This window comes from Tyto alba, unplaced genomic scaffold, assembly GCF_018691265.1.
Source record: "Tyto alba isolate M040663 unplaced genomic scaffold, T.alba_DEE_v4.0 Super-Scaffold_9, whole genome shotgun sequence".
In the NCBI taxonomy this organism is placed as follows: Eukaryota; Metazoa; Chordata; class Aves; order Strigiformes; family Tytonidae; genus Tyto; species Tyto alba.
Genome location: NW_024881330.1, coordinates 3,721,095 through 3,746,778, shown reverse-complemented (window position 1 = coordinate 3,746,778; position 25,684 = coordinate 3,721,095). Strand labels below are relative to the sequence as shown.

General features: G+C 41.0%; 1 protein-coding gene across 10 annotated transcripts in view; it reads right to left on the bottom strand.

The window, feature by feature from the left end:
• The window catches only part of TSNARE1 (t-SNARE domain containing 1), a 491,281-nt gene that overhangs the window by 90,383 nt on the left and 375,214 nt on the right, over positions 1 to 25,684 (bottom strand). The window contains exon 13 of one of the 10 annotated variants that reach the window (XM_042786059.1): positions 20,967 to 21,127. The exons of the other annotated variants lie outside the window; for them this stretch is intronic. The gene's annotated coding sequence lies outside the window, so the exon portion shown is untranslated. Of the gene's footprint in view, positions 1 to 20,966; positions 21,128 to 25,684 lie in introns of those variants that run through there. 10 annotated transcript variants of the gene reach the window in all.

Sequence of the window (25,684 nt, the reverse complement as noted above, 5' to 3'; positions counted from 1 at the left end):
CTTTTAAAAAACACAGTTATGAGACTCAATGGACGAGTAATTGCGCTGATATATAAGCAATCAGACAGATCATCTAATTACTTATGAAAATTGACACATTATCAATGTCATATATGAAATTCTGTGATTTTTCAGAAGTGTAGATTTCATCACTTTAACTCAAAGAAGGGATAAAGGGAGCATTTGAAGCCGCACGGTTGTGTGCTTGTGCAAAGTGGAAGGAATCTGTATTGCTTAGATGTTGCACTTGTCCTGAACGTAAGCTGAATCATTTCCAAATAGACTTATCAAAACTGTGCAAATATATTTATAAAATATGTTGTTTGAGATAAAACTATTTATTTCTATTCAGACTATATTTCAGATAAACTGCTCCAGAAACATGCAATTTAGATAGATCCACGTGAAGCGTATTTATTTCTTAAGTGGTTCTGTGTAAAATGTTACATTTAAAAAAAGGATGCATTGCATTGGGAAGAGATGACAAAACCATGTAGATGTGTAAACAGCAGAACTCATTTATTGAGGAATTAGAATTATAGAAGGCATTTATTAGTTCTCCAGCAAAGGTAACTAACACTACACTGCTTTCTTTGTAGGTAAAGTATTGATCTCATGAACAACTGTGCATAGACGAGGTGTCTCACCCACACAAAGCCCCATAAGAACTTAGGTCTTCACTTGCTTGTAACATAACCAGGAGGTGAGGCTTTGTGTTACTTTCAGTGGCGCTTTGTGTGTGCAGTAAGGTGTATTCATGAGGCTTAAACGTACTTTATGACACATGATGTCATGAAAAAATCTGTGGCTATGTCTAAATTAAGTCTGTTAAATCCCAGAGCATTTCCACGTTCCTGGGAAAGGGAACATCCCAAGTCTCTAGTACATCTAGAACATCCCAACACCACAACAGGGCAGAACTGTCCCTATATTCACTGCTCGATAGATTTCCAACAAGGACATGTGTGACCACACGGAAGCTATAGGTTGTTTCAGAAAATGCTTGGTCTAGTGGTTGAGGGACCTCGTGGTACGGTGAGGCATTCTCTCTGTACAGAGGCAGTTCGTAGAAAGCAAAGGCCTCAATTTCAGCCTGGATTCATTTAAATGCAACTATCTAGAAGTACCAAGCATGATTTGGACATCAAGGGCTGTCGATAGTAAATGAAGACAGCGGATTGCCAATAGACACTGAAAGTGTTGGAGGATACGTGATCCCACAGTGTACTGGGTGTTGCTGCTTGTGGGGAGAGTCCGGGGCTGCCCCGGGCCGGACACAGCCGGTCCCAGCCGGTCCCAGCCGGCTCCAACGGCCCCAGCGCAGGACACAGCTGAGCCCCTCAGCCAAGCTGGGGGCGCCGGGGGGAAAACAGGTTTCAGCAAGGGCCAAAGGCGGCCCAGGCAGAGGAGGAGGAAGAAGCCAAGGAGGGAGCAGCAGCAGAGGGACCCCGAGGCCGGAGGAGGAGGAGGGCAGGAGGGGCTGCAGGCCCGGAGCAGGGATCCCCTGCAGCCCTGGAGAGACCCCGCTGGAGCAGAGACCCACCCTGCAGCCCGGGGAGGGCCCCACGCCACAGCGCAGCGGGGGGATATTTCCTGCAGGAGCTGCGGCCGTGGAGAGCCCAGGCGGGAGCAGGTTGTCCCTGAAGGACTGCGGCCCGGGGAAGGGCCCGCGCTGGAGCAGGGAGCCGGGGGGGGAGGGAGGAGCGGCCCAGAGGGGCTGGGATGGGCTGGCCGCGACCCCCGGCCCCTGCGCCCCGCGGGGCAGAGGAGTCGGGAGGGGTGAAGGGGTGAGGTTGGGACTAGTTAAAACGTGGAGGGGAAGGTATTGTTTTAATGATTGTCTTTGTTTCTCACCACCCAACTCTATTTTATCAGTAAATTATATTTATTTCCCCCACATTGAATCTGTTTTCCCCATGACAGTAATTGGTAAGTGATCTCCCTGTCTTTAACTCAACCCACATGCTTTTTCATCTTACTTTGTCCTCCTGTCCTCTTAAGGAGGGGGAGTAAGAGAGCAGCTGGATGCACACCTGGCCAAGGTCAACTCACTACAGTTCTCCTCCCCTCACATTTAAAAAAGCATCTGAAGATGCTGGAAATCCCAAGAACATTGTACTTACAAGCATTTGAGACTGCTCTGACAGTGAAGTGTAGATATAACATTTGGAGTTGTAAGATCTTCCATGATCAAAATGAGGGAAAGTGATCATAAAAGAAGGAGAAAAGAATGCACATACAGCATCAGTAAGGAAAGATCTACCAAAATGAGAATTAACTATAAAAAGGACAGACGTGCTCTCTGAATTAGAAAACTTTCTGATAAGGTTTGTCATGCTAAGACTGACAACAAGCAGATAAAAAAGCAATCAGAACTCAGTTCATTTCAGTGAGGATATACAGCTGTATAACACAAGCCACAAAACATCCCAGAAAACTCTAATATCACTGTTACTACAGCTAGCAGCCAGGCTGGTCCAGCCCAGAAAATGTCACTAAATACTCTTCTGCTTTTTTCACACTGTGAGAGAAGAAAAAAAAGATGGATGGGGAAATCAGCAATAGCAACTTGCAAACAACTTGACAAACAGACAAGTAATCTGAATTTCTCTTCCTGTGAAGACATGTCAGGAGATGAATGGTCATTGCTCACCCTCCAAAAAGTTGTTGTAATGTCAGCCGATGGGCATGTTGTGCAGTTGCTATTCCTTTCACTGCTCTGAGAAAGAACAGCATGATTTCTTTTTCACTTATTTTAGTGTCACCTACAGCAACTCAAGTGGGATGTAAAGAGAAAAATAAGCCCTTTTTTCCTTTTCCCACTCCTGTTGTTCAGTAATCACTTGTAGTCAAGAAGGTATCTGTTTGCTCCAAAGCTGGCTATAAAGTCTCAACAGTGATCTCCACTCCAGATTGCTCCCAACACCACCACCAGGAATCCTTATTGTCCTGGAAGGCAGCTGGAATCTGTCCACATCTGCATCACCAGCATGTCCCATCTAGTCACATACGATTGCAAGACTATTTTTTGTGAAAATATGGCTTTTTGCAAGCACTGTCCCTATCATAAATAGTTGAGGAAGGGGCCTATGCAAATCTCACGAAGTACAAGGCCAAGGGCAAGATTCTGCACCTGGGTCCAGTCAATCCCTAATATCAGTATAGACTGGGGGATAGATGATTGAGAGCAGCCCTGGAGAGAATGACTTGGGCATACTGGTGAATGACAAGCTGGAAATGAGCTGGCAATGTGCACTTGCAGCCCAGAAAGCCAATCGTATCTTGGGCTGCATTTAAAGAATTGTGGTCAGCAGGTCAAGGGAGGTGATTCTCCCCCTCCACTCTCATGAGGCCACACCTGGAGTACTGCATCCAGCTCTGGGGTCCCCACTACAAGAAAGATATGGACCTGCTCGAGCAGGTCCAGAGAAGGCCTCAAAAATGATCAGAGGGATGGAACACATCTCATATGAAGAAAGACTAAGAGAGTTGGGGCTGTTCAATTTGGAGAAGGGAAGGCTCTGGGGAGACTATATTGCAGCCTTTCAATACTTAAAGGGGGCCTTATAAGAAAGATGGACAAATACTTTTTATCAGATCCTGTAGTTACTGGAACAGGTTGCCCAGAGAAGCTGTGGCTACTCCCTCCCTGGAGGGGTTCAAGGTCAGGATGGATGGGGCTTTGACCAACCTGGTCTAATGGAAGGTGTCCCTGCTCATGGCAGGGAGGTTGGAACTAGGTGATCTTTAAAGGTTCCTTCCAACACAAACTGTTCTATGATTCTATGATACTCACAGAATCACTTTAATAATGTAATGACTGTTTCAGGTAGTTTTATGTTACATCTGGTTCCTCTCTGTTGACATTTATTATTCAATACTAAGCCAGTGCCAAGAAGTCTGACTGCAGTGTACCTGGCAATATCGTGCCTGTGATTCCACAGCCAGTTTCATTTGGCTCTGGAGAGGAGGGCTGAACACTTCTGAAGAGAGTATATAGTTATGCTCCATTAGCCATTTCCAGTTCTTGCCTTCGCAAGAAAAAATCCAAGGCAATAATACTCTTCATGTAGAGGTAATGGACACATTTCATCACTGAATCCACAACTGAGAGACTTAAGTATTCCATGTTGCAACAGAGAAAAAACTGTTGAGAGGATGAATAAAACTAAACTCTTTACTACTTTGGGCAGGGCAGAAGTGCTGGCAAGTTCCATATTTTGTTTGAAAATTACCAGAGTCCATAATGGTGCAAGCTAAAGGGAGGAATTTTTTGGTGCCTGAAAAATTGTTAGAATCATTAAGCAGGAGAAGAAAGAGGTAATGACTGGGCCATTTTTAAGTGGCATGCTCCTTTCCAAAAATGGTAGCGTCCCTCTTTAAATGGAGCCTGTGCCACTGACGGTGTTACTACATCATTTTCCACTCTGCTATTCTGAAACAGCAAGAGTAATCAATCACTTACTTATCACAAGAGCAAAACAGACTTTTCTTGGAGGGAGTGTAAAAAGTGCTACAATAAAGTAATTTTGCCAATTTGAGTGTTCCACTTGACAACTATTTGCATAATAAGGTTTTGCCAAGATAAGAAGATTGGTAATTTTCAGCAGCATGGAGGGGATTGAAGTTTTTAAGCTTTTTTGCCCACTATCTACACACTCGCAGACCTCCGTTTTTGATGTATGGTTCTTTTTAAAGTCCTCCATCTGTCTCCGTTGTGTAATGAATTCTGTCACTCTCAATTGTGCTCATGAGCAGTGAGAAATGGAAGGGAGTTTGCATTTTGATTATAAAAAGGTAACGTCAGCTCTTATTACAATGGAAAACCCATCTCCATGTGAAATTTTAAGGCACTTATAAGCTTAGTCTCCCTCTCAGAAGCCGCCTGTAGATCACACTGTCACCATCTGACAGGGTGTACAGGAGAGCAGAGGGCTGAGCCGCACTGCCAGAAGATGAGTTCAGAGAAATGGAAGTAAATCCATTTTCCTCCCTAAGAAGCTCATGGGAGGGATACAGCAATGCAAACACCATCATGTAAAAGTTATTCCACACGCAGCTTGTACTGGAACTCTGAAGGGCTGTCTGGAGGAAAAGGATGGCAGGAGGAGATCGAGGCTGTCAGCTTAAGTCTCTTTCCTTCTCTTCACCCTCATGAGCCAGTTTATCTCATCCTGAGACCTGTCAGCAATTTTCTATTTGGGATGGTGGGAGGGCAGGAGGAAGATAAGCAGAGCTTTTACAGGTTAAGTAGTAACATACTTTTAGGGGCTTTGATAGCAAAGTGATCTAGAAGGATTAGGATATTAGGGAAAATGTAGAACACATCTACACCATGCCATGGAAAAGCACTGCAGAGATCCTGGGCTGGTGAAAAAAAAACTGCTCAATGCGGTATTGTGTCAGCTCACTCCAGAAATTACACTGTCACTCCTGCACAGTGCGATACTCCAGCTAAAGGGCCCACCAAAGGTAACTGCAATAAATGAGTTTTTCCTAAACTTCCTGGAAGCAGGTTTTCAGATTCAAAGTGGCCAGTGTGCAGCTAGCTTGATGGGTAACTTTTAGCACAATTTTAGCTCCAGTTGTGGTGCAGGTGGACTTAGCTGGGTGAAGCAGAAAGGTGATAATCAATAGTAGCCTTGGCTGTAGTGGGCATTAACTAGTGTAATTCAAGATCCTGAAAGGATAAAGAGAAAGAGGAGCCCAGTCCAGACCTTAGACTTTAAGAGAGCATGTTTTGACTTGCTAGGGGAATGGGTCGGTGGATCCAATGCAAGGCCACTCTGAAGGGCAACAGAGCTCAGAAAAGCTAGCAGAGTTTTAAGGGCAGAATCCTCCAAGCACAAGAATGGTGGGAATGGTGCATCCCAATACTCAGCAAAACAACTGGACATATCAGGAGACAAGCTTGGCTATGCAGAAAACTCATGACAGGACTCCAGTGCAAAAAGACAGTACTCAAGAGGTAGAAGCAGCAGGCTTTGAGCAGAAGGTTGAACTGTTGAGGTCCCTTCCATTCTTAATTATCATACCATCTTATGTCATTCCTCTGGTAACCAATCATCACTGTGCATCTTACCTACTAAAAGCCCAATTAAGAGATAAAAACCTTGAAAATTAAGACACTTTTCATTTATAGATCAGGATTTATGTGTCCCTGGTCTATAATCCTGCATCTGGGAAGAAATAACCATACACCAGTATGGGTTGGGGATTGTCTGATTGCAAAGTACCTTTGCAGAGAAGGGCTTTGGGTCCTGGCTGGACACCTGATTGCACATGAGCCAGCAACTTTCATTTGCACCAAAGAGGACCAACAATCTCCTGGGCTACATTAAGAACATAAGCACTGACAGCAGGTCAAGGGAGGTGATTCTTCCTATGTACTCAGCCCTGGTGAGATGTATCTGGAGTGCTGTGGCCAGTGCTAGGCTCCCCAGGAAAAGGTGGGCATGGACATATGTCATGGTTTAAGCCCAGAGGACAACTGAGCACCATGCAGCTGCTTGCTCACTCCTTCCCCCTCAGGGATGTGAAGACGAAAATAAAACAAAAGTCTTGAGGATTAAGACAAGGACAGGGAGGGATGACTCACCAATTATGGTCACAGGCAAAAGACATACTTGACTGGGGAAGGAAAAGAACTACAATTTCAGCTGAGCACCACCACCACCAGCACTAATTTACCAATCAGAGTAGGACAGCAAGAAACACAATTACATCTTAAAAGCACCTTTCCCCCATCCTTTTCTTCTTCCCAGGCTCTGCTTTGCTCCCAATTTCCCTATCTCCTCCCCTCCAGTGGTGCAGGGGAACAGGGAATGGGGGTTGTGGTAAGTTCATCACCCATTGTTTCTGCTGCTCCTTCCTCCTCTGGGGGAGCATTCCTCACACTCTTCCTCCTCTCAGGTTCCCCTTCTTAAATATGTTATCACAGAGGTGCAGCTGCTCTTGCTAATTGGCTTGGCCTTGGCCAGAGGCAGGTGTGACCTGGAGCCGGGGGAGTTTCTAGAAGCTTCTCACGAGACACCTCTGTAGCCTCTCCCCTGCTACCGAAAAACCCCACCACACACAAACCCAATACAACATGCTGGAACAGGTTCAGCATAGGGCTACTAGGGTCATTAAGGGAGTGGACTATCTCATACAAGCAGAAGCTGAGAGAACTGGGATTTTTCAGCCTGGAGCAGCGAAGGCTCAGTGTTATCAGGGAGTAAATACCTGAGTGGAAGAACTAAAGACGTTGGAGTCAGGTTTTTCTCAGTGGTGCCCAGTAACAGAACAAGACGCAATGGGCACAAATTGAAATACAGGAAATTCCATTTAAACATAAGAAATAACATTTTTGTTTATTGTTGTTTTGTGAAGGTTCTCAAACAGGGGAACAGGTTACCCAGAGATGTTGTGGAGTCTCCATCCTTGGAGATATTCAAACGCCAGCTGAACATAACCCTGAGCAACCTGTTTTAACTGACCCTACTTGGAGCAGAGGGTTGGAGTACACAATTTCCAGAGATGCCACAACCAGAATTACTCTGTGATTCCGTCAGTAGCACCTCTTGATGTGCATCCTTACCCAGCTCCCAGACAGACATGGACTTCATAGTCTAGACCCAATGTGTTTATCTTTGTCATCCCTCTGTCAACTTATTACAGTGGCCCAGAGAGAACCTGCAACTGATTGCAGAGAAGTATGTAGAGCACCAGACAGTAAAGAACAGTTGTACCCAACAAGCAGGCAGTGCGAGGTCACAGAGCAGAAGTGGCAAAATACCGACTGGAGGCTACAAATGGTGCAGTTCACCGTTTTCCAGTCTGGACTACCAGCTGCCACATTAAGGCGGGAACTGCCACGCTTGCAGTGTTACAACTCCCTGTTAAAACTCTATCTGTGCCTCCTAACCATTCCTCAACCCCCCATCTTTTAAATCCTTTTGTAATACCCACTTTATGGGTGACAGCCTCTTATACATTTAGCAATAAAGAGGTTTAGAGAAAATAATCACAATAACTAACTACTAAACATTCTTCATTATTTCGAAGATGGTAATAATCCTTAGCACTTGCATTGCACTTTACATATTCAAGCACTTCATAATCATTAACTAATTAGTCCTTGCAAAGCTCGTCTAAATATTATTATCCTGTTAATGCAGAAAGAGGAGTTGTAAGAGAGAAGGTAGAGAATTTACCTAAGGGCATACATCAAGCCATTTGCAGAGACAAGATTGGAACTCAGCTCTTCAGCATCCTAATCCTTGGCTCATATCCCTCTCGCTGTCTCTGATAAATTGGGCTAAATTATACGATAGTAGGATCATTTTCTTTAATATTCATCCCCAAATACATGACATTGAATATTATATTTCATCTCTTTGTTGTCCTCAGGATCACTTATTTCTTTCTCCCTCCCCGTCTGCACTGATATTACCTCCTGACTTTATATCATGAGCAAAGATTAGTAGCACTTAGGGTCTAGCTCCCATTTATGCAACAGCACTGGGATAATTGTCTGGGCCGTGTTATCCAATGAGTACATAGTGCAAAATTCAGACACGTACCTTTGAGCAGAGGTAAGAAATTCTATGTCTTAAGGGAACATCCTTATCAATGGTTCACAGACAGAAATTCCATTGAATGCAGCCCTTTGTTACTCTTCTTCACAAGGAGGAGTGCAGGCTGATTTATGCCAATACTGTTTATACCTCCAAATTAGTGTGTGGATCAGCTCCTTTCCATGTTCTCTTTTGATGAACTGGAGGAGGTAAGGGGGTGGTGGTGTTGGTGGGATTTTTTGTTAGGTTTTTTGGTGTTTTTTTCCCCACCCAGATCATTGATACAAGAACAACAGACCATCACGTGAAACTATCATGTGGTAACTCTGAAACATAGGGAAGGATTTTCTTTTTTTTTTCTGTCACATGAATCCAGACTGTGGAAACCATTACCATGGGAGAGTGTGGTTGCTAAATGTCTATATGCAGGCCAAATGTGAGTAGAAAAATTGTGGAAGGAAAAAAAAAAAAAAAGTATATTCCCATCAAAGCACATGGATAGCATCTTTGGTTAAGAAAGTGCCTGAGCTAGGGAGCACTGAACACTGAGAAAGTGGTGTTAGGGATGTATCATTACATGACTCCTCCTGTTGTTGTGCACCAGCAACGTTAAAATAATATGAAGAAATACAAGTCTTCAACCCCATACATAGTAAATCAATCAAATTGATATAGTTCTTGATATACTACTGTAATCTCTCAGTAAGTTCTCACTCTTGTTTTATTTCCTGTAGCTGTCATCCTGATTCCCTAAAGTAATTTTTGTTAATTGAAAACAAATTATTGCCTTTGAAGGCACTTTTCCTAGTGAGGTAAATAATGTTTTTCCTTTTACCTTAATGTGCAGTTGGATTTTGCTAAAAGTATTTAGTTCACTTTAATTATTTACCTTTTTAGATAACAACAACAAAAAAAAGAGTAAGATATTAAATTATTATTTTCCATACATTTCCCCCAAAGAAATTTAGGATCTGGGGCCCAGCAACTGCTAGCAGCATGCGAGTGTTTCGCTTAATGAAGTCGGTTTGTGCCTGTGATTTCTCTCCCTTCCACCCATTCCTGCAGTAATGTGCTCTTTAGCCTTCCCATACAGCCCCTTTTACCATTGATGAGGAAAGGAAGATCAGACTATGCTCCCGCAGTCCTTAAGACTGGATATGAACTACTGGATCACTAGCCAGTGAGCAAGTTTGAATGTGCCATCATGTTTCTGTTGGATTTTTCAATGAAACAGAGCTCATGCCATCTTCATGTGGTATCTGCTTTAACAGAAACTTAAAATGACAGGGCTGGACAACCCTTGGCTGACATACAGTCTGTCATGGCAAAGTTACTCCAGACAATTTTTGCACAAATTTTAACCAGGTGAATGTCTTTAGACAATCAGCACACTGCATTGAATTGATGCAGCTTTTAAAATTTGATATTAATAGTTCAAAACACAGATTTCAGAACCACAGCCTGAGCTTTTCTGTAAGTTACCATAAACCTTTCTTCGAAGTTCATGTGTGTATTCATTTTACTTTCAACGACTCACTGCAAATAATGTCAGTAGTGACTAATGCCCAGGTAAGCTTTCCCCATTACAGTTACAGTATTTGCACGTTATAAATTTACATCCAGAGTGTATACAACAGATCTAGTCTGGTATTCTCCATCAACTCTCTGTGAACCAGTGCCTTCAGACATCTCAGCTACCCTGTGAGCATCCATTAAGGAACAGTTATACTTGTAGTTAGATACCTTATTTTCATAGAAATCACCAAGTTTATTGTTCCTTGGGTCCCACTTAGTGTCTCCATAGCTAAGATGCTGTCCCTATTACTCTTCATGCTGGAACGAACTGGGAACACTAACATGTTCATTTATAGCATCTAATCTGAAAAGTTTTAATTGGAAGCTGAGGTGTGGTAGCTTTTTCAGCTGCTCTAATCTAACTGCAAGACTATATTAAACTAGTATTCCCTCTATCAATGGAGAACCCTTGAATTATGAATTGGGTAGGACTCAAAACTCCTGTGGTGGTTCCTAAAACTCAAGGTCATACCACTCGGCTCCAAGCAGATTATGGAAAATGAATCTGTGGTGAGGAACAGTAGACAAAATAGCAAAATAAAATTATTTTGGTTTTGGTGCACATGCTTCCCATAATAATGGGCTTGTAATAGTTAAATACATCATCTCAACTAAAATCCATACCACCTCGGAGAAACTTTCCATCCCAGTTCCATATCATATACCCTTCACTCGCATTTGTGCTCCATGGTTATGTTCATACCACCACGGAAGCTATACAAAACCAACATGTTTCAGCTTTGAAGAGTTTTTTTCAATGGAAGAAGCCTATGATGAGAGGAGGGAAAGCTCAGGGAAGCATCAGCCCAAAGAAAGCTAAGTAGCCACCGCAGAAGTTATTAATATATGCAAGCCGGAGGAGCTTCTGATTGCCAACAAAACAAATTTATTTACTGAGTTTCTAAAGCTTTTCATCACTTAACTTTTTTGGTTATATAGATCCTTCTTTATTTGCCTCATCAAATCTCTTAGGGTAGCCTAGTGTGGTATATCACAGAGTCTGCATCAATAACCACTCTCAAACACTTATCACAGGATGGGATGAATCCCTAATTGAAGGAGTCTTTCTCTTCCCACTAGGAACCTAGATGACTTAGTTTAAACTAGATATATCATATTTAGATCGTTAAGGTTAGCTACAGCAAATCCTACTACTTTTTATAGATAATTCATAGACTGTTTCTTAAACCAAAGTGACTCTCCACATGCTTCTAGCTTGCATGAAGAACCGTGTGAGTGTGCCTTTGCATACTGCATAGTGTGACCGAACCTGACTTCCTCAGAGATGTTCAGCCTTCAGGTGACAACAATGACCACAAGACATTTCCCATCCAGGTTTCTGAGGGATAGATTTTACGTCCTATTTCTTTTGGTGTGTTTCCTAAAAGCAGGCTGCTAGGATTTAAAGATGAGTATTTTTGCAAGTGGGCTCGTTACAGATCAGCTCTTTAACTACACCTACTAGAGAAGTAATGCATAGTGATATCCTGAATTTGTCCCTAATTAAAAATACTGTACTTAAAGCTTGCATAATTCCTTTCTGCTGAAATCTTTAATCAGGAGACTAATAAGGCTCTGGAGCCTTGATTAATAATAGGACCAAGTGCTCTGCGACTGAAAATGCCAGGGTATTAAATTTCTTTAAGTCACCTGGTGTCCCCATCTAATAGAGATCCTGGCAATGTTACTTATGCAATAGTACAGAATAATTGAGGGATAAAGTTACAGGTCCTGAATGAGACAAATGATATTAATTCTCCTGAGGACAAGTCCGATGTGCATGTGGGCTCTAATGTAATAAACAAGATACCTTTGTAATTGTATCATTAAATAAAATAAATGGCTTTCTTCTAACTATTACCCATGAAATCTAATGCACAGGTAAAATGCACTGAAATCCCAAAAACTCAAAGTACATAGGAGTTTGGGAAAACACACAGAGATAAATATCCTAAACAAAACCCACTTATGACAGTCGTGAAAGCAAGATGAATTATAAAAGTAAAAAATTATGCAAATTAAAAAAAGGTGTCAGATTATTAAAAGTACTGGGTTTGTATCACACAAAGAAACGAGCCAAACGTAATGCAAAGATCATTGTATATGAACCACGTTTTCTCTAGTCTGGTTTGAGAATAGCTAGCGGCAGAGCAGATTCACCATTCTCAGCAGCTGTGAACATTTCAAACTACAATATTAGGAAGAAGGTACCTTCCTGATTTTTTTTTGGTACAATTGCCTCTTTTTGAAGGGAACTGTGTCACGTAATGATACGTATTGGCTATTTTACTGTACTTAACATAATCAGGTATTGTTACTTCAAATGCATAAAGGAATTTAAGTGCTAAGCAATAATTCCACAACAGGTCCCAGGTACCACTAAAAACTATATGGTGAACACTGGCACAGGAGCAAACTGGAGTCCAGTGGAATTAAGAACTGGAGAGGGGAGACTGAGATATTTTTCTTGAAATGTCTTTGTTATTATGATTTATTTAGGAGCGCGTACTGAGGGGGACATCTGCATTGGTACCCTGTCCCCTGCTATCGCCAGCAACCACATCCTAATCCCTGCTTGCCAGCTGATCAGGCTTCACCTGAACCCTAGTCAGATGGTCTCCCCTGAACAGTCCTAATCCAAGTTTAGCATGACTTTATTCATGAGCATGTTGTAACTGTTTGTTCTTATAATACTATTGATCTTCTCAGTCTTTATTTTCCTATGCTACCATGCCATATAGAGACAATCTTAGCTATTAGTGACTCTGCTGAAGTGCCAAGCACATGAGCTCTGGTTTTGGCATTTTGCTCTGGAAAGCAAACAGGTGAATTTCCATGCTGGAACTTCATCCATGCGCTGCCAGTATTTCCATTATCTGAGCTAGCCCATAAGAAGCCAGTTAGTACATTTCAGTGCTAAACTGCAGATTGCAGCAGGTATAAATGCCTTTCTTCAGGTAACATCTCTCCTCTCCCCATCATGTCAGTAGCTCTATTAAACTCTGCTCTTACCAGTATTCACTTTTGTTGCTCAGAATGACATACAATACTCTAACTGAAGTCCCCACAGTATCTGGTACAATGGCAGTAGTCCCTCTCTAGTGCTAGAAATATCTTGCCTACCACATCCTATGGTCACATGTATCTTTTAATCACCCTGTACATTAATAATTAATCCTCACCATGGAATGCACAAATTTTTTTTCTTTCTCACTTTCAGCTGATGTGATACCATTTTACAGTAAAAATAATTTCTGTTAGGAAATGTATTTGCTGCTTCACTAACATCAGTAAAACTATTCTTCCTCAGTGATATCCTTCCTCTGAACGCCCAGTACCTCCTGACTGTGCACCATGGTAAAATAACATATTATGAAAATATTAAATAAGATTAGTCTCAGTTTGTACTGCCAATTCAAATCCAGCAGCTACTGATCATATCTCAACATCTCCCCTTAAATCAGTGTCTTTCTTACCTGCTTTTAAGTGTCTTTTGTAATCTCTATGTTTTTTCAAATTAAGTAGTCACTTTACACGTGATAATATATCAAAGAGCTTACTGATTTTTACATGCATACCATAATCTTAACTTCCTTATCTAAAACCTCTTGAATGTTATCATAGAAATAATTATTTCTGTAGCTGACTTAACAATTGGATGTTGGTCTCAAAATAGATTACATAGCAAAAGACAGATAACATACTAACACATGATTTTGACCTTTAGTTTCCAGTAGGTAATCCCAATATGGAATTTTATGTGAATTAAAAGCTTCTCTTTTCTACCTCAGAACTGGCTGCATATCACTAGCCAGGGGTGCAATCCTTTCACATACACTCCGAATATGATCCCTGGGAAGATAGATGAGTGGAAAATTATAGCGAAAGAAGTTGTAGCTAAATAAAAAGATCCCTTGCGACTCCATCTGCAGAAAATAAAATGTTATGGAAAAATAAAATATCTTTTTTTTGTTTGTTTGTTTTTGTTGGTGGTGTTGCAGTGTAATAATTCCCATGTTATTTTGGCTTAGGTGGAATTTTAGTTGAAATGCATGTTTTAAAGACCATGGATTTGTAGAAGCCTTATAAAATGCATAATATAATGTGCACTTATAATAAATATTGTTAATCATGCTTATGGTAGTACTTACAGTCCAGGAGAAAGGGGTCTGGAATTGCAGGCACTGTACAAATACTGTCAGTCCTTTACTAAAGGATAGTCACTGAAGTGCTTACGATGAAATAAGTGAAATCAGCAGAGTGGGAAAGGTCAGCTTGGTGTATGGGACAGCAAAGTGGCCCATCGCTTCCTTCCCCAGTCCTGCTGGAAGTTGTAATGCCACATCAGAGAATAAGCCAAGAACTGTGGATCCCTGTGCCACACTCTGCTTGGGGCGAGGCAGCTCTCAGGCCTGAGGTGGAACATGTGCACCTACCTCTCCTGACATGCCCACCCGTTTTCTGCCATCTCTCACTGCCAGGCTGCTAAGGCTTGAGCAGTCACTTACAAAATGTCCTGCTTACCCAGGCAAGAAATAAGCAAAGAAGAGGAATTGCATAAATGTTTCTCCCGGACCTTGCTTATCACTGTTAATAACAAGTGAGTATTATGTAAGCAAATTCATTTGTGTTTCTTCACTTATATTTTCATTGTGAGGCTTAAATCGATGCCAGATTAAAGGCTGAAAATATTCTACTCAATAGTTATTACATTTATTCTTTCTTCTTTTTTCTTTTTTTATGAAGTCAGCTTAAATACATAGATCAGTGAGGAATTTGGCCAGTTTTTAAGACATTAAAGTGCATGCATAGTGGAGTAATTCTGCAAACGGCCATGATGGAAACTTAACATCAAAAGCCCTCTTGTAAAAAAAAAAAAAAAAAAACAAAAAAAAACAAACTATAAAACAAAATAGATTAGGTCAATTTGCGAGGAAAAGAAATTCTAGCAAAACAACCTCTGACCTTTATCTCAGGAAAGGGCAAACATCCTTGGGAAATATTATGTTGCAAAATGTTCTCCTAAATTATAACAGCTTGGGCTTAATTCTTCACCTTAAGCAAGGAAAAAAAGTATTGATGGCTTCAGGGAGAGCATTGCTCAAGTAGGAACTAAATCAGGCTATGAAATGTGAATCTACATCAGTACAGGCCATGGACAAGTGAAAAATTGACAGAACTAGAGGGAGGTTTTCCCTACTGCATCCAGTACTTAGATTAAGATTGGTTGTGGTATTTTATGGATACTCCTCTTTCTCTGACACTGATTTTCTCCTTTGACTAAATCAAACCTTACTGGCTGAACCACATTTACCCTGAATGATGTTTGTTTTCCTGAGTCACTGGGCTATTTCTTCAGAGAAGAATAGTGCAATGTAGGGACACAAAGGTGAGTGGACTCTCATGTACCAGCGAAAATGTTGTGCTGCTTCCCTTACCCAAATCTTCTCAAGAACCTCTGCATATAAGCACACTGTAGGTTGCAGATGTTTCCTTAGGAATACTAAAGTTACTTAAGCCTTCCTGTATTAAAAACTGTAGCTCCTGAATCCCAAACAAAACTCAGGAAAATGTATGCCCCTTAAAGACAAAGCTTTGTCATCACCCAGACAGAATTTCACGTCTTTCTTACTTCCAGTTTATAATACTGCCTGTACCTTTTGCTTCCACAGTATATGCCAGGTGTCAAGACATCAAGGGAGAAGGAATTTCCTAACAAAGACAAATCATGACATTTAGGTGACACTATGACAACTTGGGGAGTTGAAACTCACTGAGTTTTCCTGGAAAGCTTAGCCACGGATTTCAGTCAGGAGGCAATCAATCAGTGGACCATTGTTCCTCAAAGGAGCTAGGCTGAATTTTGGTTGGCTAAAAATTCTCCAAGTAGAAGTGCAGGAATGCATTTTGTCTGACTTCATTCAGATCATGGTTTATCAGAAGATTCTTGAGGCCTGATTAGACTAAAACAAAAATCAATTAAAATTCCATTACTAATAATACTCTGCTTCCAAAAAAAAAAAAAAAAAAAAAAAAAAAAGAGAGGAAAACCACTCAGATTTTGTTTGATTTCATTTTAGCTTTGTATGTTAACTAAGTCTAACCTGAATTAACTGTTTGTTTTTTTTTTTTTTCTAAACAATGTATCATCTTGTCACTCCTCCCTCAGAGAGATTATGGTATAATTAAAGAACAAACATGATGAACTAGAGAAGTTCTCATATGTCTAATTTTCACAGAAAATATTGAGACAGATAGAGGTAAATATGTTTTCCCAAGATCCACTGGACATGTGTGACATCTTTCAGAAACTGAAAATGAATTTCCAGTGCCCAAATTATAGCCCAAATATCCAACTGTACCTCCAAACAAATACTACATGTTTGTCTAGAAGAATAAAAAGTTTCTCTTTCCTCCAGGAAGAATAGAATTTAAATATTCCAAGATTTGACACTGTAGTTGGCAGAGATGAGACAAAATAAGATATTTGTAATGAGAAATCTGTCTGTTCCAATATAATCTTATATTAATCACTTAACAAATTAATAATCTCACTGTAATTGAACTCTCCATAAAGAATATGCAAGTATTGGAGAAACTAACCAATTTCATTCTAGTTTTAAATTCCCCTACACATTCATTCCCTCTGAATTCCTTTTCCTCTCCATTTTGTAATACTGAACTTCGTCCTGTCAGGAATGTTTCATCTCTCTGCTTGTTTGCTTCCCTGACTTTTGGACGTGATTTTCATAAACCTCTTCACTTATAAACTCACTGTCTTCCCTGAAGATACAGTGCAGATAACATCAATAAAAGGCCCTCCATGTGTTCAGTGAACTAGAAAGCATGATTTTGTATCTTAAAAATAATCTTGTTGGGGCATAAACTTCTGGATGACTACAGAAGGTTAAGTAAATTGAGAGAGACTGTCAGTTCTACAGGGGCTTTGCTTTCAATACCTGTGAGTTTTACTGAAAACACAGGGTTGAGATTATCGGACAACAACAGTATATTTAAGGTTAGATTATTTCCTTTGAATTTTAGCCTCTGAAAAAGCAGAAAGCAGTCAGAAGCCACAAAAATGAAGATCTGCTGTGCTTTGCATTTTGGCATGAAATCCTATGTCTGGAATAAAAAATGACGACTGCTACAGCTACATTGCATGATGTCTGTCTTTTCCCTTCCTTCCTTCCCTTCCTTCCCTTCCTTTCCTTCCTTTCCTTCCAGCATGAACCTTCTCATCCTACCACAGATGCTCAGATAAAATTCAATGACATCCATCTTAAATGTCAGTGACTTGACTAAGAACCTGGACACCTATGGGTACCACGTACAGACACTGACACTGTAAACACCTAAAGTTAGGTGAGATATGCCCTATTCACATGATTTTTCTGAAGACTGCTGCACCATATGGTAGGTGGGACCTGTCCTGACAGTAGCCATTTCTGTGACCCTTCTAGCCTCTGAGCACCTTCGTGTGGAAATCTCTTCCCTATGGACTGGAAAACCATCTGTGTTACCCTCTCCTGCCATCATTAAATTCCTGCCCAGAATAACTCATCAAATGTGGTGTGGAAGAGCCCCAGCTAACTGCCTGTAATGTATTCTGGAGACCACAAAGGCAGCATCCTTCCATGCAAAGCAAAGCAAGATTCTGCCGACAGCCTGATATCAAATGGTTATTGAGTACTGGAAAGAAGTTATGAATATGTGACAAAGAGTGCCTGCTCTCCTCACAGAATAATCTGAAATGTGCAACTTTGCTTGCAGAATGTTGTATTTCCATCCCTTCTTGCCAATTACTGAGTGAAGTGGTGCATGGAGCCTTTTAAAGACTAGAATTATTTTCTAAGGAGTAAGAGAATGTGAATCAAAACTGCTCATTACATATTCTCCTAACTTGGATGGTGTCCTCCACAGTAGGCTGCAGCTACTGGTTATTACACTTTTTCTGTTAGCAACAAGAATAAAAGGCTCTGAGCCAAAACCCGGAAATATCCAACAAGCAATTATAAAACCCCATTAGGAAATAACTGCTGGTTGATTCTGCTTATTATAGCAATGCCTAATAACAACAATGTACTTCTAAAGTCAATTTGGGCACCTTGCACTGGATAATGATATTTAAAAACACATTTTGGAATTTTCCAGGATGCCTTTCTCGTTCTTGGATGTAGCCAAAGAATATCCTCCTGAAATAACATCCCTTTGTTCACTTTTGTATCTATTATAGATGTATGGAGAGACTTAATTCTACCAAAATAGAATCTACCTATCTATCTATTCTAAATATATATCAAGGAAAAAAAAAAAAAAAAAAAAGGTTTTCATGTGTTAGACATTGTCTGGGATAAATGTACTTTCACTTCACACTGAGCAGTGGAGTTGGTGATCTATTATTGATCATGACACAGAGAGCAGAATTATAACACAGTAGTTCTTCTACAGACTGCTCATTGACTTACTCGCTTAAAGCTGCACTATTAAAAAAGTCTGTTAATATACAGTCCTAAAAAGAATTAAGTAATCTGATACAAATTCTGAGCTGGAGGAAACAGTCATACCTCCCACAGACTTCAAAGGCTGCTTCGTGTTCCTGCACTAGACATACCTTTTTTATCTCTCTGGTATGTATTTAATCCTGTCTCATCTCCTCTGTAGCTTCAGCCAAGATCCAAAACCAGAAAATCAGCATATTAAATACACGTCAGTTATTTTATGTATCTCTGAGATAGATTTGGGGTAGACCAGTAGACATGTCCTCCTTGAAGATGAGAAATTGAGAAAGCCAACAAGGTATTTCTCTGTCCATCAGCCCCTTCTTCTCCCTTGTTTTTACTAACAGCCAGCCACAGAAGAAGCTGCTCTCTGGAGTTATTTCTAATATTTATGGCAAAAGAATCTGTGGCAAAAGATACACATGTGTGCATGTATGTGGGTGTAAATGTTTGACAGGATTTTGAGATTTTCCTATGGGGAGTAGAAGGCAGAAATGGCATTGCAAAGATCAGCTTGCAGAAATGGTCCTGATGAACAGAAGTGGAGCTACTAAAATAGACACAGAAGTCATCTTCTGTTTTGTTGGGGGGTTTTGTATTTTTGTTTGTTTGTTTGTTTGTTTGTTTGTTTTCTTACCCAACAACACCAACCAGGAGGGGTCTAAGGAGATATGGGACTTGAAGGCTCCATAGGTACTCTTATCTAAAGTACCTTATGCATGTGCAACTAAAAGTATCTGGGTAGTCCACAGCTAAAGATATCCTCCCTCCGCAGAAGCAGAACCTTAACATTTATGTTGCCCTGTGGTTTCCCTTGAAGACTTTACTCCCCTGTGGGTCTAAACTAGCAGTCCCTTTAAAGGAACAAACAAGACTAAGTTGAGTAATGTCAGGGGGAGAATATGAGAGCTTGGTTCATGATCCTAATTCATGCAAAGCTCCTACCAATATCCTGAGGAGCTTTGACTCAAATATCTACAGTGCCCTGTTATACTGACTTCACATTCAGTTAAAACTGTGGACCTAAGCAAGCCTCTTTGTCCCTAAATTTATAGGCTGCTGGATTTAAATTTGATCCCACGTCTCATTAGCTGCAAGCTAATGAGCATAATTGAAAGTCTTGGAAAACTTATTTACATTGCATTATTTTTAATTGCTGATAAGTCCCTTGAGAAGGGACATCTGTTCCATATGCCCGGTGGGAATCAGAAAGTAACATACTTTATATGTAGGTAAATCACAGGATAGTAATAGATCTTGAGAAAGGACTGGCTGTTGAGGGATGGGGTGGAGAGAAAGAGTGGGCTGGTGAGATACAATAAGAACTTAACCAAAAGAACTTATCATCATTAATTGCTGCTTCATGGGCTCAGTGCCACACACAGATCTCCTGCTTCCGCGCCCCTTAAAAACGTGGCATGTGCATGTCTGGGCAGTTCTGAAATGGAGAAGATGTTGACTCCTGCCCCTGGCAAATGCCTCGCAACCCAGGCAGGGCAAGCGAAGTGCTGGTCTTGCAGGACAATTCGGTTGAGGTTGGGGTTGTAGCTGGGAAGCGGGGCAAGCTAGGAAGATAGCTACCTGCAGTGTCATTTTTCCTCCAGCATAAACTGGTATATGCAGATCCTTTGGGTCTGATCCTATCTACAGGTTGTCCAGCTACTTTATATAGTGAAGGCATATAGCTATTGACAGGAACAGAGAAGATGATATAAATCCATACCAGCATGACCAAACTAGCCAGTCCTCCCTCACAGGCCCAGATCTTTCCCCTCTCCAATGCGAAAAGTCTTCTGGCACCATCTAACACCTGGGGACTAGAAATGTCCCACATCCCATACTGCTGTGAAGACCAGAGACTGCTCCACAGTTCAGCTTCAAGCTGTGGAAACTATTCTTGCTACCAGTTCTCACATTTTTAAATTCTCACTGGTGTTAGAACCCTTGAATTTGGCAATGTGAGCCCACCAACACCACTTCACGACATGATCCCACATCCTCCTTTATCAGAAATATCCCCCTTTTCCACCCAGGAATGGAGAAGGTTTCTTATGTTAAACTTTGACAAACAGCTTGTTGAAACACCCCCATTTAAGATTTAGTGCTTAGTGTAGCAATTGCAATTCTGGTTCCTGTTTTTATTATGTTGTTTTGATTGGATTTTTAATTTTCTTTAATATGTACTTCCAGGCCCTTCAATCTCTAAAATGTCTATAAGGGCATCCACCACCCAGAATGATATGAGCAGGCGATTAGTACGTCAACATCTTTCTGCAGCCATTTACCATTGGGAGTGAAACATGCTTCAGTATGAGAAAAAACAACAACCAGCTTTTAGTGTCTTGCTTTATGGCAATCAATCCTTTTACACTCTGAATTATATATACATTTATATATGAAGGTTTAATATTCCCCATCTGTTAAAGCTCCAGAGATGCAGCAGAAGGCTCCTATACTTCATACTGAAACAGTAACAAACCGTCTTCTTGTAAGCTGCACCAAAAAAAAAAAAAAATAAAATCACCAACCACCAACAAAAACCCAGAAAAAAAAAAAAAACAAAAATGAAAAAACTCCCTGCACCTAAAAGACCCCACATCACCTAAAGGGGATCCTGTGACTAAGTGTGTATTACACTCATGAAAGCCAAAGGCAAAGGGCTATTAGTGTACACTTGAGATCACTTAGAGAAGCCCATGGGGAAATGCTCCAGTATTACTGCCAAAGTAACACACAAAGAAACTATGTCTCTGAATACCCTGAAGGGATGAAAAAAATGTTTAATAAATGAGTTCTTTCCAGAGGTCAAATATTAACGATTTGCATGTGCGTTTTCTGTTGAAATTTCATTTTCTCTGTTCCAGCCTGGACAGGGAAAAATATCAGGAGGCGAAACTTTGATTAAAATAAACGAATCAACACAGAGCTGCGTGCCTGGGTAAAGCTAACACATTAAATTATAGAGCGCGACAGCTGCAATATTAATAAGGTGAAGAGGAAAAAAAGTGATAGAAACCTCACAGACTGATCTTATTTGGCTTGATAGTTTCTGCATTATCTCTAGCAAAGAAGCAAGGAGAACTGGACAAGGGATGATCTCTATTGTTCTGGATATTCCTATTTTCTGTTTCTCTGATATGATTCAGCAGAGATGGAGAAGGGGGCGGGGGGGGGGGGAAGAAAAAAAAAAAAATTAAATCAAAGAGCTAATCCTAGAGAGAGAAGAATGTGACAACAGGCAGTAAAAGTGAGGTCAGGGAAAAAGAGAGAAAGGCTGGAGATATTCAGGATGACAGACAGATAGAGGAGGGGAGAAGGATGCTGCATCTGAGTGGACTGACTTCGCAGAGCTCCTCTTGAGAAATCCTTCCTCTTCATGGTGTAAGCAACGTCCGTGCTAAGTCATGGCTGCGAGATTTGTGGCTGCAGAGGGCTGACTGGCAAGGTCTCCCCATACACTTGGCGCTGCTTGGCAATTTGTAATAATGAGATTCATTAGCGCTATATGCTCTGCTGGAAATACTTCCAAAGGTTTAATCGGAGCTGCACAAATGACTATTTACTTAGGTAGCACTTCATTAGCTGCTCCTGCCCTGCTGTGTAATATGGTATAAATTACTAGCTGGTGTCACCAGCATCACACCCAAATTGGCTGTCTTGTTCATCGTACCACGCTGCTGGCGATCAGCTAAAGGGGATTCTGTTTCAAAGCTGAAAAGATACGACGTCTGGCAACAAAATCCTAAAAGTGCACAACATCTCAATTTCCAGCCACAAAATTGCTGGCCTATATAAAAGAGAGAGGTATGTACCAGAGAGCAAAGTAAACTTGCTATGAGCAGCACGGAATTTTTCACAATCCTTACGAATCAGCGGGGCTCACAAAACACAACTGTCCTTCGCAGTCCCCCCTCCCTTCATCATTTCATTTGTGTCCCTTTTCTTTGTGGAGGTTCCTCTTGACAGCACCAAGATCTCAAGTGCTGAGAGCAGGGAGAAACAACCTGTCAGGCAAGATGCTCTTTAGTTTGCAAGACTCTGAGACTCAGAGCTTGGATCTGTGCTGTTATGAGGACCCAGATTTGTTCAACAATGAGGGACAGAGGCAGATGACAACATCCCATCATTTCTCTATGTGTTCCTCTAGTCTCAGCAGCTCAGCTTCAAAAGACGCCGGTCTCAGCCACTGCAGCCACAATCACACTGCAATCACGCTACAATACACAACGAGCTGTTTTATACCAATGGGTTAAAACTGAATGTTGAGCCAAGTATGTTTTACTTCTCTGTTGAAATGCAGCTCTCCCTGTCCCTGTGTGTAGCTGACATTGCACAGCTCCAGTGTGCGAAGCACGGCACATTTCTTGTCATTTAAATTGCAAGGCAAAGAGTGTGAAGGAGGGGTCTCTACATGAAGACATGGGCCAAGACAAAAAGAAAATCCAAATCTTACAAATTGCTTTCTGTGGGACTTCTAATGCCTAGTAACACCGAGTCTTCTGAAACTACTGAAATACGAAGACACAATCACAGCCTTTATTACGAATTAAACCTATGAAATACAGGCAAAAGTTTTCAGCTAATGATGATGCTGGAAGCAGTCTTCCCTTCCTTGAATCCGCAGGGAGACCATTCCTGTAGTGGCAGTGGTCTGATGGACAGACAAGTAGTAGACCTGCAGTCCTCATGGGCTGCCTTGTCAGCAGGGTCCATGGGTAAGCTCTATGTGCTCCAGCAATTCATGGATCCATTAACCTTTACGCGAGGAAGGGATTGGAGAGGGCTCTGAAATCCTAATGCATATTGAGTGATTTTCCCCATAGCACCAGCTAATCACCCTGGCTTTAGACATAACTACTCAAGCATAGGACTCAAACATTTCCCGAGGCTCTTCCATCTCAATAGTCATTTTGCTTTACGCTCATTAGCTGGATGAGAGGAGACCACAGGACAGCCACAACCTGTTACATAACTCTTCAGGCTGCTTTGCTTAGCTCTCAAGACCTGTATATCTGTACTATTTACACGGCACCATTTACACTGTTTCTGAGTGCAGCATAGTCTCTGAAAATTCTGATTTTACAGGGGAGAGAACTGAGTTATGGAAAGCTAGAACCTGTCTGAAAGACTCAGGGAATTGGGAAGATCTGGAGTGGTATATTCAAAGCCCCAGAGCAGGAAAGTGGCCAAGCACTTTTAAAAGCTGTAGGAAGCTGGTTCTTGTTAATATATTTTAAATTTGTGCTCCTCTGGCTTCAAATATTTTTCAAGTAGAGCCCTATGGAGGATACTTGCATACAGAAGTAATCAAAACATAAAGCAAAATTATTTTAAAATAAAAAGGAAGATATAGCAGTAAAAAGTGATGCAACCACGGCTAAGATGGACACCATCAGTGTAGGCTGTCAGGGTTATTTTCCATGTTGTTCATGTAAAATTCCAGAAAATCCTAAACGGTCATCACATCATGCCGTAATTGATATGCCACTAACCTACATTCTCCCGTTGTACAATAAATTAGCATACTTCCAATGCAGGCTACTGACTTCAGTAATACTGAGTCACACCAGAGAGAAATCTGGGATGCAGACACAGATGACAAATGATGCATGCTAAATATCTACAACTAACCACTGGGATTTCTCTCAAGCTTTGGCCAGGCCAGTACAGTCCTAGGCTTGACCAGGAAAAACGCTGATCACCACTTTCAACCCAGAGAATCCCTGAAGCTACCACACATCATCTAGCACCTCTCAAGGGATTCCTAGGGATATTTATTGCTCGTGTCTGCCTCAGAAGTGCAAATTATCAAAGGATTTAGAAATATAATGAAGAGCATCCCACCCCTTGAAAGACTTCCTACATTTGGTAAGCCTTCTTCTTCTCCCCCACTCTCTTTCTCATCTTACAAACATATTTCCCAAGATTCCTCATTCAGCGAAAGCACTGGTACATGCACAGTCTTTTATGCAAATTATTTTGTTTATTTTTATGATGTATGCAAATGAAGTCTTTACTCTGAACATTCTTTATGATGCTATAAATGTAAGAATAGATCTTGAATTAGCCCTTTTCATTGTCAGAGTAGCACTAAAACCAGCTGAGGGATTCAGAGGCTTAAATGTGTAAGCAGTTGGGTATAAAACAACTTTTATATCTTGTAAAAATTAAGGGTCTGGGCTGAGGTATTTGAGTATTAAAACAAGATCTGTAAGAAGTTACAGAAATTGCATGTTTTTCAGAGCTAAGTGAAGATTAAGACAAGAAATCAGTGAGTAAAGAAACCTGTGGTTTAACAACCTCTTTCTTTTTACTATTCTATTTCCTATATATTAACAGAGAGATACTAATGGCAGCGAAACATGGCAATTATCTATTTCAGCAGGAACTGGATAAAGTGGATGATGTTGTATTGCTTTTGTTCTGCCTTATACACTTCATTTGCTGTATTTTCACATGCTTAGCCCACACTACTCTAAAAATAGGGTTACTTGACAAATATATCATCAGATAGCCTCCACTTTTACACAACTGGGACAAAAGGAGGTGAAAAGGTAGGGAGGAATCTGAAATAGGGAAAAACTGGAATAAGAGGAGCAGATGGGGGTGAGGGATCAGGGGCCATGGACTTCTGGGGAAGGGAGAGCTCTGGGGTAAACACATGCTTGACTTTGCCTCTAATTGTGTGTATCTCAGGCTGCTGATGAAATGCGTTTTTTTCCCCCACTTAATCTAACTGTCCTCTTCATGGAAAAATGTCAGTTAAATCCCACCTTTATTCCACAGAGAAGGATATAAATTCCTGTAATTGAGATAGGAGATTATAAAGAGAGAGCCACTCAGGAGAAAACTCCCAAGTTGCAGTATCAGATGAATAAATCACATATTCTTCCCAGCAGATATTATAGACTTAACAAGTGCTGCTTTAGAGAATGGAGGAAAAAGGTGCAGGAGATGCACAGGGGCATTTTCCATGATTAAAAAAAACCCTCAATGTTTATAGATACGAATAACTATTTGTCTTACTCAACTGATTTACAGTGGAATGTG